Below are 17128 nucleotides of genomic sequence, written 5' to 3'. Positions count from 1 at the left end.
TAGATTTACAATGAAATGACCTTACTCCTTTTGAAAGTGTTTCGTTTTTCGAATTGTATAAAAATGTAGGATTGACTTGCTAACTATACCCATTATAGTTTTTCAGATAGTATGTTCCATTTCGTAGACATAATTTAGTGATATAATTGCCCTTGTGTACATAAGATGTTTGTATCGATATTCGAAGTTAGAAATTGCATTTATGTTTAGAAAACGATACTTTTAACGTGTAATGTACTTGTATTTCCCCCCTAAAACATGTAAAAGAATTGAAAAGTAGGGGTATGAACTCACTCGTTAAGTTCGAAGAGAGGGGCTAGAGTTGAGCAGAGTTTCGATCGCGGATAGTTGCGTCGTCGGGCTCTTCGGGGATCTCTGTAACGTAAATCTTTCGTCGGGGGCTCGAGTGCGGAAACCGAGGTGAGGGGAGGGTCTCTGGAGCTTAGAAGTATGAGAGAATGGCTGGGGGATTGTGATTTGTGTGCAAAAACTCGAGCTTAAGCCTTCTATTTATAGGCTGGAATTGCCTCGTACGCGGGGCGTAATTTTGGAGTACGCGGGGCGTACTCACGTACGCAGCGCGTACGTCGTTACGCTGGGCATAGAGATACGTCATGGCTTACGGCTCCTGGCTATCTAGGCGTAGCTTGGGCGGGCCGATGGGACTCGACTCTGGGTCTAGTACGCGGGGCGTACTCCCAGAGTACGCGGGGCGTAATCCCTGCTTCCAACTTCTAAATTCCGTAACTTTCACGTACGAGCTCCGTTTTTCGCGTTCTTTATATCCACGCGTAGGTGAGATTATTCTCTACAACTTTCATTTAGACTCCGTCGGCTAGTTTTAACTTTATTTTTAATGATATAATTTTAATAGGCCGGGCCTCCTAAGGTTCGTTAAAATTTCATAGGTTCTTTATTCGATGGCGGTTTTCGTTTGTCTTTTGATTGTTTTGTTACCACCGAGGAGATCTTCAACTTCCTTTTAGGTGGCGATAGCTAAATAACACTCGATCTTCAATCCGAGTTTTTAGCCTTCTACTACTGTTACGAAACTTTGAAAATTCGTAACTTCTTTATACGAGGTCCAATTTGGGCGATCTTTTTATGCACGCTCATCTTTCAACGAGATCTACGACTTTTATTTAGATACTTTAAGGCAAAAATGTATTTTATTGAGATTCTACTTTTTACATCAAATTACGTTTTAACGATGTGTCGTAATTATACGAGTGGTTATAATTTCTTCATTATAACTCGGTTTTGAGTGTTCTTTATGTTTTTGGAAACCTGGGCATGATATCTAATATTCGATGCATCCCAACTTAGATACTTGAACACTTTATTTTCGAGGTTAATTTCGTTGTTTTTAGCTTTCGAATGTTTACAGTGCTTTTGGGAAAAATAGGGTTGTCACATCATCCCCCTGTTACGGGAATTTCGTCCCGAAATTTAATCTAAGATAGATATTACAAATTTAGAAAAAGATGCGGGTACTTTTGTTTCATTTGATCCTCTCGTTCCCAGGTGTATTCAGGTCCTCGCTTGGCGTTCCAGCGGACCTTCACGATAGGTATGCGGCTTTGTTTAGTCCTTTTGACTTCCCGATCCATGATCTCTACTGGTTCCTCTACAAATTGGAGGTTTTCGTTTATTGCGATTTCGTCTAGAGGGACGACAAGGGTCTCGTCGGATAAGCATTTCTTCAGGTTTGATACATGAAAGGTAGGGTGTACGTTGTGGAGTTCCTGAGGTAGTCTAAGTTTGTAAGCCACTGGACCGATCCTCGCAAGGATCTCGAATGGTCCGATGTATCTGGGGTTCAGTTTCCCACGTTTTCCGAAGCGTATCAATCCTTTCCAAGGCGAGACTTTTAGTAGGACACGGTCTCCAACTTGGAATTCCAAGGGTTTTCGTCTCTTATCTGCATAACTCTTTTGTCTATCCCTTGATGCCTTTAGACGTTCTCGGATTTGAACAATCTTCTCCGTAGTTTCCCGTATGATTTCTGGCCCAGTAAGTGTGTTGTCAGTTGCTTGTCCTTTTGCTAGTTGGGTGTCTTCCACTTCGGCCCAGCATAAAGGTGACCTGCACTTGCGGCCATAGAGGGCTTCGAACGGGGCAGCTTTGATACTGGTGTGGTAGCTATTGTTGTACGAGAACTCGACCAAGGGTAGATGTGTGTCCCATGCTTTGCCGAAATCGATTACGCAGGCTCTCAGCATGTCTTCTAGGGTTTGTATGGTTCTCTCGCTCTGGCCGTCGGTTTGAGGGTGATAGGCGGTACTCATGTCTAGTCTTGTCCCCAAAGCTCTTTGTAGCGACTGCCAGAATCTTGAGGTGAATCTACTATCTCGGTCCGAGATAATGGATACGGGCACACCGTGCAGTCGTACAATTTCCCTGAGGTACGTCCTTGTTAACTTCTCCAATTTATCCGTCTCTTTGATCGGTAGGAAATGCGCTGATTTAGTTAACCTGTCGACAATTACCCAAATGGTGTCGAGTCCGTTTGTCGTTTTGGGTAACTTGGTTATGAAATCCATAGTTATCCGCTCCCACTTCCATTCGGGTATTTCTGGTTGTTGTAATAAACCTGAAGGCTTTTGGTATTCTATTTTGACCTTAGCGCACGTCAGACATTTACTCACGTAGGTAGCAATTTCGGCTTTCATGTTCGGCCACCAGTACAACTTCTTGAGGTCGAGATACATCTTGTCGGAGCCGGGGTGTATGGAATATCGTGTTTTATGGGCTTCGTCCATGATGATTTCTCTGAATCCACCAAACTTTGGTGTCCATATTCGATCCATGAAGTAACGAACTCCGTCGTTCTTGGTTTCAAGATTCTTATCCATTCCCCTTAGGGTTTCTCCTGCCACATTTTCAGCTTTCAAGGCTTCTATTTGGGCTTCCTTGATTTGCGTGGACAGGTGGGAATGGATCGTCATAGTTAGGGACTTCACTCGGCGACCTGAGTATTCCTTCCTACTGAGTGCATCCGCCACTACATTAGCTTTTCCGGGGTGATATCGAATTTCGCATTCGTAATCACTTAGTAGCTCTACCCACCGTCTTTGTCTCATGTTGAGTTCTTTCTGGTTGAGAATATGTTGAAGGCTTTTATGGTCAGTGAAGATTGTGCATTTTGTGCCGTAGAGGTAGTGTCTCCATATCTTCAGAGCGAAAACGACTGCTCCTAGCTCAAGATCGTGCGTTGTGTAGTTCACTTCATGCGTCTTTAGTTGTCTTGAGGCATAGGCGATGACCTTTCCTCGTTGCATCAGGACACACCCGAGTCCTTGGTTTGATGCATCACAATAGACCACGAAGTCCTCCGTCCCTTCTGGCAGGGTTAGGATGGGCGCACTACATAATGCTCGTTTTAGTGTTTGAAATGCGGCATCTTGTTTTTCTCCCCAGTCGAAGGTCACATTTTTCTGAGTTAGTGTGGTGAGTGGCTTGGCAATCTTGGAAAAATTCTATATGAACCTTCGGTAATACCCGGCGAGTCCTAAAAATTGTCGGATCTCTGTAGGGGTTCTTGGAATCGTCCAATTCTCTATTGCTTTGATTTTCGAGGGATCCACGTGTATTCCTTCCTTGCTTACTACGTGTCCTAGAAAATCCACCTCTCGAATCCAAAATTCGCACTTGGAAAATTTTGCATAAAGTTTCTCTGCCCTTAATGTTTCCAGAACTTGGCGGAGATGTTGGCTGTGGTCTTCCTGGTTTCTAGAATAGATGAGTATATCATCTATGAACACGATCACGAATTTGTCCAGGAAGGGGTGACATACTCGGTTCATCAAATCCATGAACACTGCTGGAGCGTTTGTCAATCCGAAGGGCATCACTACAAACTCGTAGTGACCATATCGTGTTCGGAAAGCCGTTTTGGGGATGTCTCCTTCTAGTACTCGTAGCTGGTGATAACCGGATCTTAGGTCGATTTTCGAGAAGTAGCTCGCTCCTTGTAGTTGGTCAAAAAGATCGTCTATACGTGGAAGGGGATATCGGTTTTTGATTGTCAGTTTGTTCAGTTCTCGATAATCGATGCACATGCGAAAAGATCCGTCCTTCTTTTTCACGAACAGGACTGGTGCACCCCATGGTGAGAAACTTGGCCTAATGAATCCCTTGCTCAACAGCTCGTTCAATTGACTGGACAGTTCCTGCATCTCGGCTGGAGCTAAACGGTACGGCGACTTTGCTACTGGGGTGGCTCCAGGAATCAAGTCGATTCTGAATTCGACTTGACGTTCTGGTGGGATTCCTGGGAGATCTTCTGGGAAAATGTCTGGGAAGTTGCAGACTTTTGGAATATCTTTAATGTTCTTTGGTTCTTTCTTCTGGTCTACTACGTGGGCTAGAAAGGCATGGTATTCCTTGCGAAGATATTTTCGTGCTTTAATACAGGAGATGATTTGTAATTTTGCACTAGGTTTGTCTCCATATATGATGAGATTTTCACCGTTGGGAAGATTGAGACGAACGGCCTTTTCATGGCAAAGAATGTCGGCATGGTGAAGACTCAGCCAGTCCATACCGATGATTATATCAAAACTTCTTATCGAAATGGGCATAAGGTCGATTGGAAATAAATGTTCGTTTAAATTTAATGTGCACCCGACGTACATATCACTTGTGCTTTCTGTTTTTCCATTAGCCATTTCTACAGTGAATATTTTATTAAGTGGTTGGGGTCTCTGGTTAAGTAGATGTTTGAATTTATGGCTCACAAAACTTCTCTCCGCACCGCAATCAAATAGTATGCATGCATAAATGTTGTTGAGGAGAAACGTACCCGTAACTACTGTTGGATCAGTTATTGCTTCATTTTGACCTATCGCCAGCACTCTCCTAATACCACCAACATTCCTTGTCTTGGGGCAGTCCCTCTTGAAATGCCCGGTTTCTCCACATCCATAACAGGCTTGACTTACCCCAGTACCAGGAACTTGTGTGAATGGCCGCGCTGGTGCCTTACAGAAACGGGCTGTGTGCCCTTTCCTGTCGCAGTTCTTACAGTACATTTCGCGGCAGTTACCGTGGTGATGGTAGTTGCATTTGCTGCACTTTGGCAAGTTCCCTGCATATTGTTTTGTTGGCATCGAAGTTGTAGGAGTTGTGCTGGGAGTAGTAGCAGCATGAACCGCCACCATTTGTCTCTTTGAAGGTTCTTGCGAGGTTAGTCCCTTCCTCTTGTTCCAATACTTCTTCTTGCTGTTGTTATTGTTGTCATTGTTCCCTTTGGTTGGTTCAGTTGCGATAGTCGTGACTCCTTGGCAGACGCCATGATCCACAAGCGATTGCGCCAGTTCTTTGGCACTGTCGAAGGTCATGGGCTTGGAAGCTAGCACACTTCCTCGCAGTTGGGGTGATAATCCCCAGATGTATCTCTCCACTTTTTGGCTTTCTAGAATTAACATCCCAGGACAAAGATTTATCAAATCACTGAACCTATTGGTGTAGCCTGCGATGTCCGATCCTTTCATCGAAAGGTTCCACAATTCTTGTTCCAGCTTCTGAATTTCGCCCCTTGGGCAGTATTCCCGTAGGAGCATTCGCTTCAAATTCTCCCAACCCATGGAGTTTGCCACCACCAGGGTTAGTGTCTTGACGTGGCCGTTCCACCATGTCAAGGCGCGTTCAGAGAATGTACAGGCAGCAAATTTTACTTTGCTTTCTTCCGGGCATGCGCAAATTTCAAATACGGCTTCCGTCTTCTCTATCCATTGGGACAGAGCCAACACTCCTCCAGTTCCATAAAAGGGAATAGGTTTTCCATTAGTGAAGTCTTTGTAAGTGCAGACTCCAGTACGGCCTTGGCTTGGGCCGTTGGTAAAGCTATTTATTCCACCTCCCGACCCATTGTTGCTCATTTGAGCCATCGCCGCAGTTACAGCGGCCGTTACAGTAGTTTGGAACATAGCTGCATCCATAGTTGGAGGAGGTGGTGGAGGTGGTGCTGGAGTTGAGTTTCTGCGTGTTGTTCTACGAGGAGGCATGTTCTGGTAGAGAAAATAAGAATGAATACTATAAGTTTCTAATGTTTTGACAATCGTGTAATTGAGGGTTAGTCGTATCTTGTAATTTGTTTTGACTTTAGTTTTTTTTTTTTTTTTTTTTTTTTGGTTTCAAATTAGATATAACAATTTAATTAATTTCGAGAGGTATATAAAGAGGCACTGCATATATATATATATATATATATATATATATATATATATATATATATATATATATATATATATATATATATATCACACCTAAGGTGTGTTTCATTAGGCTTCTAGGAAAATTTGACCTATTTAAGAGGTCTCCGTTTTACAGATACAAAAGAAAATAAGAGAAAAACTTTATCCACGGTCATAATCTATATCAAAATTTGTTGGAGCTTGAACAAACTCTACTTGTGGCGTTTGGAACTGGATTCGGCATCTGACCGTTTGACTCCCATCAGTCGCCTCTCAAATTCCGCTTGTTGTTCTTTCATCTCTCTTATATCATCTAGAGCTGTTATCATTTGGTTCTGTAGTGTCCCCGTGTAGATTTGGAGATTCTCATGTAGTCCTTCCAAACGGCTGATGTCGGAGGCGTTACCTTGGGTAGCAGCATTGATCTCTCGAATTCTGGTTGCTTGTTGGTCTGCCTGGTAGTTCTGGTTAGCTATAGCGTTCACGACAACGGGAAGGGCTCGATCAGCTGAGCCTCCTCCACTGACGTTGTAAAAATCCCGACACATGCCAAATGGAGGGCGCACGCCTTGCTGACGGCTCCAGTAGTAGAGGTGGCTCCCCCAGATGGGAATGGGTCCCGGTTGATGTGGCCTGATCACTGGAGGATGGGGGATGGGAGGATCAATTACTTCTGGTTCGGAATCTGTTCCGCTAGAAATTTCCACGATCTCCTCGTCGACTTCGTATTCCTCTCTGACTTCGATTTCGAATTCTTCTTCGACTTCTTCTTCGATTTCCTCTTCGATTTCCTCTGGGTCTTCCTCCGGGTCCTCTTCTATCCAGCCGCCGTTACCTTGATTTAGGTAGTAGGGGTCTCCTGGTAAAGGAAATCCGACCATTTGTCTGTACTGGGATAGAGGTATGAGATTTTTATAAGAACAGAATTTCTAATTAACGAATTCCTAAGCCTATTTATATCTTTACTGAGCGCAATGTTTTATCGTTTAATAATAGACTTATATTATTTCAATTTAGCGAATTTAGATTTTATAAGCTTTTGGCTTGTTGACTACTACGACCATTCCTCGACGTATATTGGTCAAATCCAGGATAAATATAGTTGATCAGGCTATGTTTTATTCTTGATTTGATTACATACCCCAAGACTCGATCGTGGTATTGCAACTTGCCATACTACTTTTTAGAAAAACTTGTCATGACGCGAGACTGATACGTGCGGTAAAAATGTATATATTTAAAAGAAAATATATTTCTATGAAAATGTTGTTATCAGAGGGTTTTTGGTTCCCGTTGTATTTATAGTTTGTATATCTTATGTGGTTTGATATACTTAGTTCACTATAAACAATGCTCTGATACCAATCTGTCACACCCCCAAACCAGAATGGCGGAAACATTCGGGGGTGGATGACTTCACGTAGTATCACAACGATTGAATATTGTAAAGAAAGTAACACAACCATCATATATATAACAATGAAAACGTGTATTGTTGCGTTATACATGTTATCAAAAGAATATTACAATATGATGAATAAATGTTTAATGATAAATTCATCCTTTGTGTTCCTTCTTCCAAAAGCTGGTAGTTTACCTGTATCACTGATTCCCTGAGAAATACAAGTGGTTTTGAAAAGTGTCAACAATTAAGTTGGTGAGTTCATGAGTGCTCCGAGTTGAAAAAGTATATTCCTTTTGGTAGTAAATTGGTAAACGAGGTTTTTAGAAAATCCAATATTTTCTTGTAAAATGAAAAAGGTTCCAAAGCTGGAAATGTATTAGTAACTTTTATAAACAACAAAGACAATAATTTAGTATGAAATTTATAATGTAGGAAAACTGCGATGCACATATGAATCTCGTAAATCAATCTTTTTTTATACTTTTTATGTGAGTTTTATAACCATACTATTGACACTGACGGCCTGTAACAACATTCTTCAAGTGTTGCAGTGTTATGACATTTGTCACCCCAGACCTGCCGGTCTAACTATAGCTAGTAGTTTAGGTGCGAGATTGTCAATCCCGTATAGATCTATACACAAGTATCACGCTCTCCCTCCAAGAGATTATGGTATATAATACAGGACTTGAAATGCATACAAAATGTACGTTGAAGTTTCAGCATCTCACATTACCTAGTATAAGTAGATTTACAATGAAATGACCTTACTCCTTTTGAAAGTGTTTCGTTTTTCGAATTGTATAAAAATGTAGGATTGACTTGCTAACTATACCCATTATAGTTTTTCAGATAGTATGTTCCATTTCGTAGACATAATTTAGTGATATAATTGCCCTTGTGTACATAAGATGTTTGTATCGATATTCGAAGTTAGAAATTGCATTTATGTTTAGAAAACGATACTTTTAACGTGTAATGTACTTGTATTTCCCCCCTAAAACATGTAAAAGAATTGAAAAGTAGGGGTATGAACTCACTCGTTAAGTTCGAAGAGAGGGGCTAGAGTTGAGCAGAGTTTCGATCGCGGATAGTTGCGTCGTCGGGCTCTTCGGGGATCTCTGTAACGTAAATCTTTCGTCGGGGGCTCGAGTGCGGAAACCGAGGTGAGGGGAGGGTCTCTGGAGCTTAGAAGTATGAGAGAATGGCTGGGGGATTGTGATTTGTGTGCAAAAACTCGAGCTTAAGCCTTCTATTTATAGGCTGGAATTGCCTCGTACGCGGGGCGTAATTTTGGAGTACGCGGGGCGTACTCACGTACGCAGCGCGTACGTCGTTACGCTGGGCGTAGAGATACGTCATGGCTTACGGCTCCTGGCTATCTAGGCGTAGCTTGGGCGGGCCGATGGGACTCGACTCTGGGTCTAGTACGCGGGGCGTACTCCCAGAGTACGCGGGGCGTAATCCCTGCTTCCAACTTCTAAATTCCGTAACTTTCACGTACGAGCTCCGTTTTTCGCGTTCTTTATATCCACGCGTAGGTGAGATTATTCTCTACAACTTTCATTTAGACTCCGTCGGCTAGTTTTAACTTTATTTTTAATGATATAATTTTAATAGGCCGGGCCTCCTAAGGTTCGTTAAAATTTCATAGGTTCTTTATTCGATGGCGGTTTTCGTTTGTCTTTTGATTGTTTTGTTACCACCGAGGAGATCTTCAACTTCCGTTTAGGTGGCGATAGCTAAATAACACTCGATCTTCAATCCGAGTTTTTAGCCTTCTACTACTGTTACGAAACTTTGAAAATTCGTAACTTCTTTATACGAGGTCCAATTTGGGCGATCTTTTTATGCACGCTCATCTTTCAACGAGATCTACGACTTTTATTTAGATACTTTAAGGCAAAAATGTATTTTATTGAGATTCTACTTTTTACGTCAAATTACGTTTTAACGATGTGTCGTAATTATACGAGTGGTTATAATTTCTTCATTATAACTCGGTTTTGAGTGTTCTTTATGTTTTTGGAAACCTGGGCATGATATCTAATATTCGATGCATCCCAACTTAGATACTTGAACACTTTATTTTCGAGGTTAATTTCGTTGTTTTTAGCTTTCGAATGTTTACAGTGCTTTTGGGAAAAATAGGGTTGTCACATATGTTCCCACCTTCGCGTGGATATAAAGAACGTCAAAAACGGAGCTCGTATGCGAAAGTTACGAATTTTTGAAGTTAGGACTCGAAAATGCGAAACCTGTTGCGAAGATGATGACGTGGCCGCTTCTGAGCCGTTGCTTGCTGACCAAGGCTTCGCTCCGGATCGCGCCACGACGACTCGCATTACGCCCCGCGTACGAGGTCCGGTACGCCCCGCGTACCTTCAGCCTTATCCGTCCGCGTCCGAGTGCGAGCTGGCAGCCACCTCCGCGCTACGCCCCGCGTAGCGCTGCTGAACGCGCCGCGTATCCGAGGCCCTCGTGCCTATAAAAGGGGGCCGAAGGTGCCCTCATTTTTCACACCATTTCTCATTCTCTCTCTAAAATCTTTCTCTCTCTAGGGTTTTGAACCCTCCCTAAAGTCTAGGTGAACCCCTAGCACCCTAAGGAAGCCCCAAGGCTTCCAGAGTCCCGAGAAAAAGGAGTTTTTCGGTTTCGAAACGCTGCTCCAATTAAGTCCCGGTTTTCGATAAAATTCGCTGTAAGTATGCTACGCTTACGCAATTTTGAATATAGCTTTCAAATAATTATAGGAATGTTATTAGGTCCTTAAAATAATTATTTGGGATATTATTATTAGATATATCGAGTATTATTAATGCTTAATAATACTCAGACTAATTAATTTGTCGCAGTTATCATTAAACTAAACCCTAGTGGTATCGATACTAGGTTTTATCGAAGGAATATCATTTTGAGAGTATCGAAGCGCTGTCCGAGTGCTGAGTCACCACCTAATCAAGTGAGTGCATAGTTACCTTCAACTTACACATAGATATGAAGTATTTTATATAAATTACGTGCTATGTGTGCATATTATCTGAATACTTGCTATCTATGCTAGATGAACGTTGTTATACATGTTTTCAATGATTTAAACTGTATACGTATTTTATATCTACGAAAATGTTGGGGTAAAACATGGGTAGATGTAATAGGTGATGTGTGATAAAATGATGAGAGGCCTCGATGTTGTCGTTGTTGATCCAGTCATCTAGCGGAGTATAGATGACGACCACGGACTCTTCTAGACAGTCCAGTGGAACACTAGCAGGCTCGCAACCTGTAGGTGTTGTGAACGATGTGTTCACCGGTGTACTCCATCCCCCACATGGTTGCCTATTAGGACATTTATTGCTGAGGAATCCCCTTAGCAGTAGTGTCCGTCCCGATGATGATCCTTAGGCTTGGTCCCTTATGATAGGTGTTTAGGGACGTAAAGTGAGGATAACGGGAACGGGTAATCGGGTTATTGTTGATTGATGAAATTAATAAACTTATTTATTGTGGGTTGAAAACCCTATGTGCTCACTAGGCTCCCAAGCCTGACCCACTCGGTTTTATGTATTACAGGTAGTGGTGCATGAGCATAGGTGTGATGTTTTGGACGAGGGATTACGGATATAGGCATGTAGATATGAAATAATGTAGTAAGGCTTATATTGTACTGTTTATACTTTTGATCTGTACGAACATGACATCCCAAGTCTTTTAATGAAATACATTTCTATGGAAATGCTTTTGATAAATCTTTATCATATTATTGTTTTGGGACAAATTCCGCAATCCTTTTATTAAAAGATAACTCTGATTTTGAAATAAAGTATAAACAAAACCGGTCTTTTCTGACCGTGATTTTGGGGATGTTACAGTTGACCTATCCATCTCACATTATCACCGATCGCTAAGAACCATTCATGCCATTATTTGATCTCTCTTTCATGATTCTATTTTGTTAAGTTGAACAAAACTACATTCTTAAAGGATTTTCATTATTTCCTTCTTAAAAAAATTCACTCATTTCAATTTTCACTGGAAAATAAGATTCCTTTTACAGGAAGCTTAAAAGAAGGATGTAATGATTCATTTGTTTTCTTTTTAGTTTATTTAATAATTATCATTTCCTATGTTCAGTTATATGCTTGATTTATATGATTTTTGGTTAGTTTTTCTTGCATTTTGGACGAACATCACACCATCTATTCGATGAAATTCCTCAACAATAACTTTTCTTTCTTAGCATAAAGAGATTATTTACATATATGTTGTTCTAAATATAGTCCGTACTAATTCAAAACCTGTTTGGTTTAAAGAGCAGTATATTCAATTATGGTTATTTTAACGTTCTATTTTTACTTGGTATATATAGATCTGAAGTTGATTCCTGTGCATTTGAGGAGCCATGTGTGATGAATTGGTTATGTGGTTTGCATCCTATCATGGTTAAAAATGGGTAAAAGAACATAAGATCATGGATAAAAATTATGGCACCATGTGTATATTGGTAGCATGATTAAAGTATGTTTCTATTCACAACAATTTTCTTTGGTGATAGGTGGCTTAAATTTTCGTGACACGTGGCTAGAATTTTGAAGATCAGTGTCTCGGTGGTCACGGCTATATTGTTATGAACATGGCGAAATCTTTCGGTCTAAAAGTTAGTATTTTCATGTAACGCCCGCAATATAGGACTAGATGATTAAAGAATAATAGGATAATTATTTGTCACGACGATAAATATATGTTTTTTTATAGAAGATTATTTAGGATAGTTAATCTAAAATGAAATTCGTAGTAATCGTAAAACCGAGAATGTGCATATAGGGAACATCTAAATCTGACTTCATATGAGGAAGTTATAATTTTTCGAAGTTTCAGTATAGTAGTGTGAGATCTGGAAAATGAAATTGAAATGGTTGATTGTTAAAAAAACAATATAAATGAGAGTTGAAGATCTCGTCGATACCTATCCGTCGATGTAATGACAGTCGAGAACGAATATCGAATGAAAGTGTTATGATTTTCATACGAGTTTTAACAGTATAAGCTCTTTAACAATATAAATTTAAAAATAACATGAGAATTAGCTGACATATTCTAAAAGAATGTTGTAGTACTTGTCGATAGCTACGCATGGATATAAAGAATGTTAAAAACGTGGCTCGTATGAGAAAGATACGATTTTTAGAAAATAATCAAAATCTCGTAGTGTGCAGACCACAAGAATTGTGACATGTCGCAGCAGGGCAGAGGAGAAATGTCGACCAAAGTGCATGACATACACCTTAAAAGGCATGGTGCGCATGGTCCAAATCCAACTATAAATAACAGATGCAACCCCTTTCCATTCCTTACACCTTGCCAATTTCTCTTTGTGATTCTTTGAGATTTTAGCTTTATTTTTGTCACACCCCCGAACCAGACGGCGGAAACGTCCGGGGGCTGTTGTGACTCAATTGAATACCATCACAATGAATATACATGAAACATAACATTATACATCACCAAGCATTGGAATGATACAACTGGTAGCGTTTACATCCATTACATTGTTTCAAAATATTACATTCCAAAATACATTGTTCGTTGTTACTTAAACAACCGCAAAACAATCATAGAGTACAGTCCTTTCTTCACATATCTGTTACCTGAGAATACAAGTATTTTGAAAAACATCAACATGTGAAATGTTGGTGAGTTCATAAGTAATGTTTGAAATCCAATGTTTGTAATGTTTTGAAAACCCACAAGAAAATCCGATATTTTCTAAAAATAGAATAGCGTAAAAATATGTGAAGATCCGTGAGTATGCTTGTTTGAATTCTATAGATGTAAGCGTAAGAGTTGTGAAATTCGACATGTAGTTCATAAGTTTACTTGTTGAAAACCCTAGGAAAACCCGATGTTTTCCTATCACTTTGCTTTACTTAGTTTGTGTACTATTATTTCGTTATGTTAGGGGTGTTCGTTGAGCTCCGGAGGCATTGAATATACAGAGGGTGGTGAATTGTTGTAACGTACGTTAATGAAAACGTCCAGTTGACAACCGTACTAGCGATCCCTTAGGCGTCACTCGCAGTTATTCACACAACTCAATCCTCCCGGACTTGTGTAGTCCCACGACCGAGGAGAAAAAGTGAAGGTGCGAAACCCTCGGTATTTCCCTACATCGTTCAAGACCATTGCAATTGCGAAGGGCCCGAATCCCAACCCGCAATCGTGAGTTCCCGACTTTACTAGTAGTACTGAAGGACCCTTGGGGACCAGCATCATGTTTGCCATTGAAAGTCCTTTTACACGCGGTCGAGTCGTATTAGACCCAACTACATGTAAGCAAGTATCCTTTGGGCCTAAAGATCATGTCATCGGGCTAGCTAGGCTCGACAAGCATGATTTGCAACTTTTGGGCCTAAGGAGTGTACGTCGACGTATTGAGTAATTCCACGAGAGTAAAGAGTTCCAAGAGTTCCATATGTGTATTGAGCGTTGTAGTGTTAGTAGTTTTGGATTTGTTATTGATTCGACACCGAATCAATTCGTTTGGTAACGATTGTTGGTGATATTGTGTATTGTAATTCATCGAGAGTCGTAGTGTCAATCTTTGTTCACAACGAGTGTATTGAATTATCATTGAAAATTTTCTGTTTACAACCCCTCTTTATTTTGTAAATTTACTTTTTCACCCCTTTAGGTAAAATAATTTCCGGTTTAGTCCTTAAACCATTTTTCTTGACATTTTAACACCAAAAATTATTGAAATTAATATTTTTCAGCATATTTTTCATTGAAAACAGTTTAACTCCTTGAAATTGCAGTTTTCTCGGTTGTAACCCCTCTTTTTCGCAATTTTTACATTTTTGGCCCAAATTGGAAAATTTTTGCAACTTTGGTCCTTTTTAAATTTGAAAAGCATTTTAAACCTTTGAAAAGTACTTGTGACACTAGTGGTCCATTGTTTTACAGAAAAACACAGTTTTGGCCCTCCAAAACAGAAAATTTCGCATAATGGGCCCTATTGGGCCGAAATTGTCATTTTTAGCCCATTAAGCTTGAAATTTATGCTTTTAATCCTCCAAATAGTATATTTTCAGAAAATACATTATGGAAACTGTTTTGACTCATCTCACCCATCAGAATTTCGAAATATTTCATTTTAGGCCCTTCAACTTTGTATTTTTAACATTTTGTGTCAAAAAAATGAGTTTTTAGCCCAAAATAAGTGTTGTCAAGCCATTTGGCTATTTTTCTTGGTATACTTTGCATGTAGTAGTATATTTTATGCTAGTATAAAATATATCTTGGTTTTTAGCAATTCATAACTAGATCTAGCATCAAAAGCATACAAAACATACATATAAGCATAAAAATCAACCAAAACATACACATAATGATGGATCTACACCTTTGCTTGTATTCTCCCCCACAAAAACTTATAAAAACAGAAAATAAGGGGGTATGAAGCTCACCTTGGGATTTAGATTTCGGTTTTGATGAAGATAAGAAGAAAGTGGTGTGGTTTTCGGCCCTAGTAAGCTTCTTGAGTGATTTTGGGCTCTATGAAACATAGATCACGAAATGAGGCTTTATAAGGGAGTGTTTTTTTAGCTTAAAGATGAAAATCAAGGACTTAAGCATGATAACAACTTACCAAAGATGATGATCTAGATGGGAACCTCTTGAAGATACACATAAAGCTTCGAAAATTTAGAGGAAATGTAGGACTTCTTGGAAGCTTTCTTTAGAGATTTGTGTATGCAAAATAAGTGTGGTGATGGTTTTTGGCCTCATGGCCGAGATTTAAGAAGAATAAAGGGGGGTGAGTTGGTTTTTACTTGGAGGTCCATCTCTATTTGCATAAATGTATGTGAGATAATGGTATAATTAACTAATGGTTATTAGTGAGGTGGCACATCACTAATCATCTTTTTTATTTTATTTTATTTAATTGATGTTGGGCCGAGATCTTTGGGCCAAGGAGTGGGAATGGAATAGTTTGAGCCCATTAAAATTTAGTTAGGATTTTTGGGGCTAAATCATAAAATTTCCGGCCCATTGGGCCTTTAAGGTAGTTCACGGCCCAAAAGTATAAAAGAATGTGTCCTATGGTCCATTAAGATTGCATGAGAGTAGAATTTCCTAGCAAAAATGCTAGTTGTGACATCATCCCCCCGTTAGAGGGAATTTCGTCCCGAAATTCTTTCGAATGATAGTTTCATGAATGAGAGAATAGGTACTTCATCTGATCTTTTCGTTCCCCATGTGAATTCCGGTCCATGCTTTGTGTTCCATCGAACCTTCATAATCGAAACGTGGCTTTGTTTTGTATGCTCTACTTCCCTATCTAAAACACCTCGACTGGTTCTTTGACGAACATGAGATTCTTGTTTATTCCGATCCCTTATAAAAGAATGATAAGGGTTTTGCCTTATAGGCACCCTTTTTTTTTGGATTCGATACGCTGAGCACATGGTGTACGTTGCTGAGCTCTACAGGCAGCTGCAGCCTATAAGTCTTTGGACCAATCCGAGCAAAAATCTCGAACAGTCCGACGTATCGTGGGTTTGTTTTTCTCGTTTTCTAAGGAGAATCATTCCTTTCCAAGGAGATTCCTTTAATAACATGCGATCCCCGACTTGACATCCTATTGGCTTATGCCGCTTGTCAGAATAGCTCTTTTGTCGGTCTCGCGATGCTTGAAGTCAGGCTTTCATTTGGATTAACTTCTCTGTTGCTTCGCAAATGGTTTCTGGTCTCATGAGAGTACTGGCGAGTGATATGTATTTATGACTATAGAGAGTTTCGAAACGAACAGTCTTGATGCTCATGCGATAATTGTTATTGTATGAGGATTCAGCCAAGGGAAACTGGGTATTCCCTGACTTGTTGAATTCACACACCCAGACTGATAGCATGACTTCAAGTGGTTGAATGGTTCGTTTGCCTTGGCTATTGGTTTGAAGGTGGTAAGAAACGCTCATATCTAGCTATGTTCCCATAGCCCTCGGAAGTGACTGTGAAAGTCTTGAAGAAGATCTGTTATCTCGATCCGAGATAGTAGATACCGATATTTCATGGAGTCTCACAATCTCCTTGATATAAATCCTAACTAATCTTTCCGTCTTGTTTGATTTCTGTATTGTCAGGAAACGGGCGGATTGGGTTAACCTATCGATGATCACCCGAATAATTCCCATCTCAACTTGCGTAACTATAAGTTCGTTCCTCGACTTCAAGGGTTTTATCCGTCCATGTAGTGTTTTCTTCACGATATTCTCCGGCTTTGATGCCTTCAAGGCTGGTCGTAGGTGTTGACAGTGTTTGTTCTTGTTTTGTGAGCAGACGAGTATGCTATTGATAATAAAAAGGCTAACTAGGAGTGGTTGAGAGAGCTTGGTTCGTAGGGTCCATGAATAGCATGGGAGCATTCGTTAGACCGAAGGGTATCGCAATGAGTTTGAAATGGTCGTGACTAGTTCGGAAAGCAGTTTTTGAAATGTCATCTTCTCAGACTCGAAGTTGTTGATAA

This window comes from Lactuca saligna, chromosome 8 (genome assembly GCF_052625555.1).
Source record: "Lactuca saligna cultivar CGN05327 chromosome 8, ASM5262555v1, whole genome shotgun sequence".
NCBI lineage: Eukaryota > Viridiplantae > Streptophyta > Magnoliopsida > Asterales > Asteraceae > Lactuca > Lactuca saligna.
Note: the sequence above shows the minus strand (reverse complement) of the source record.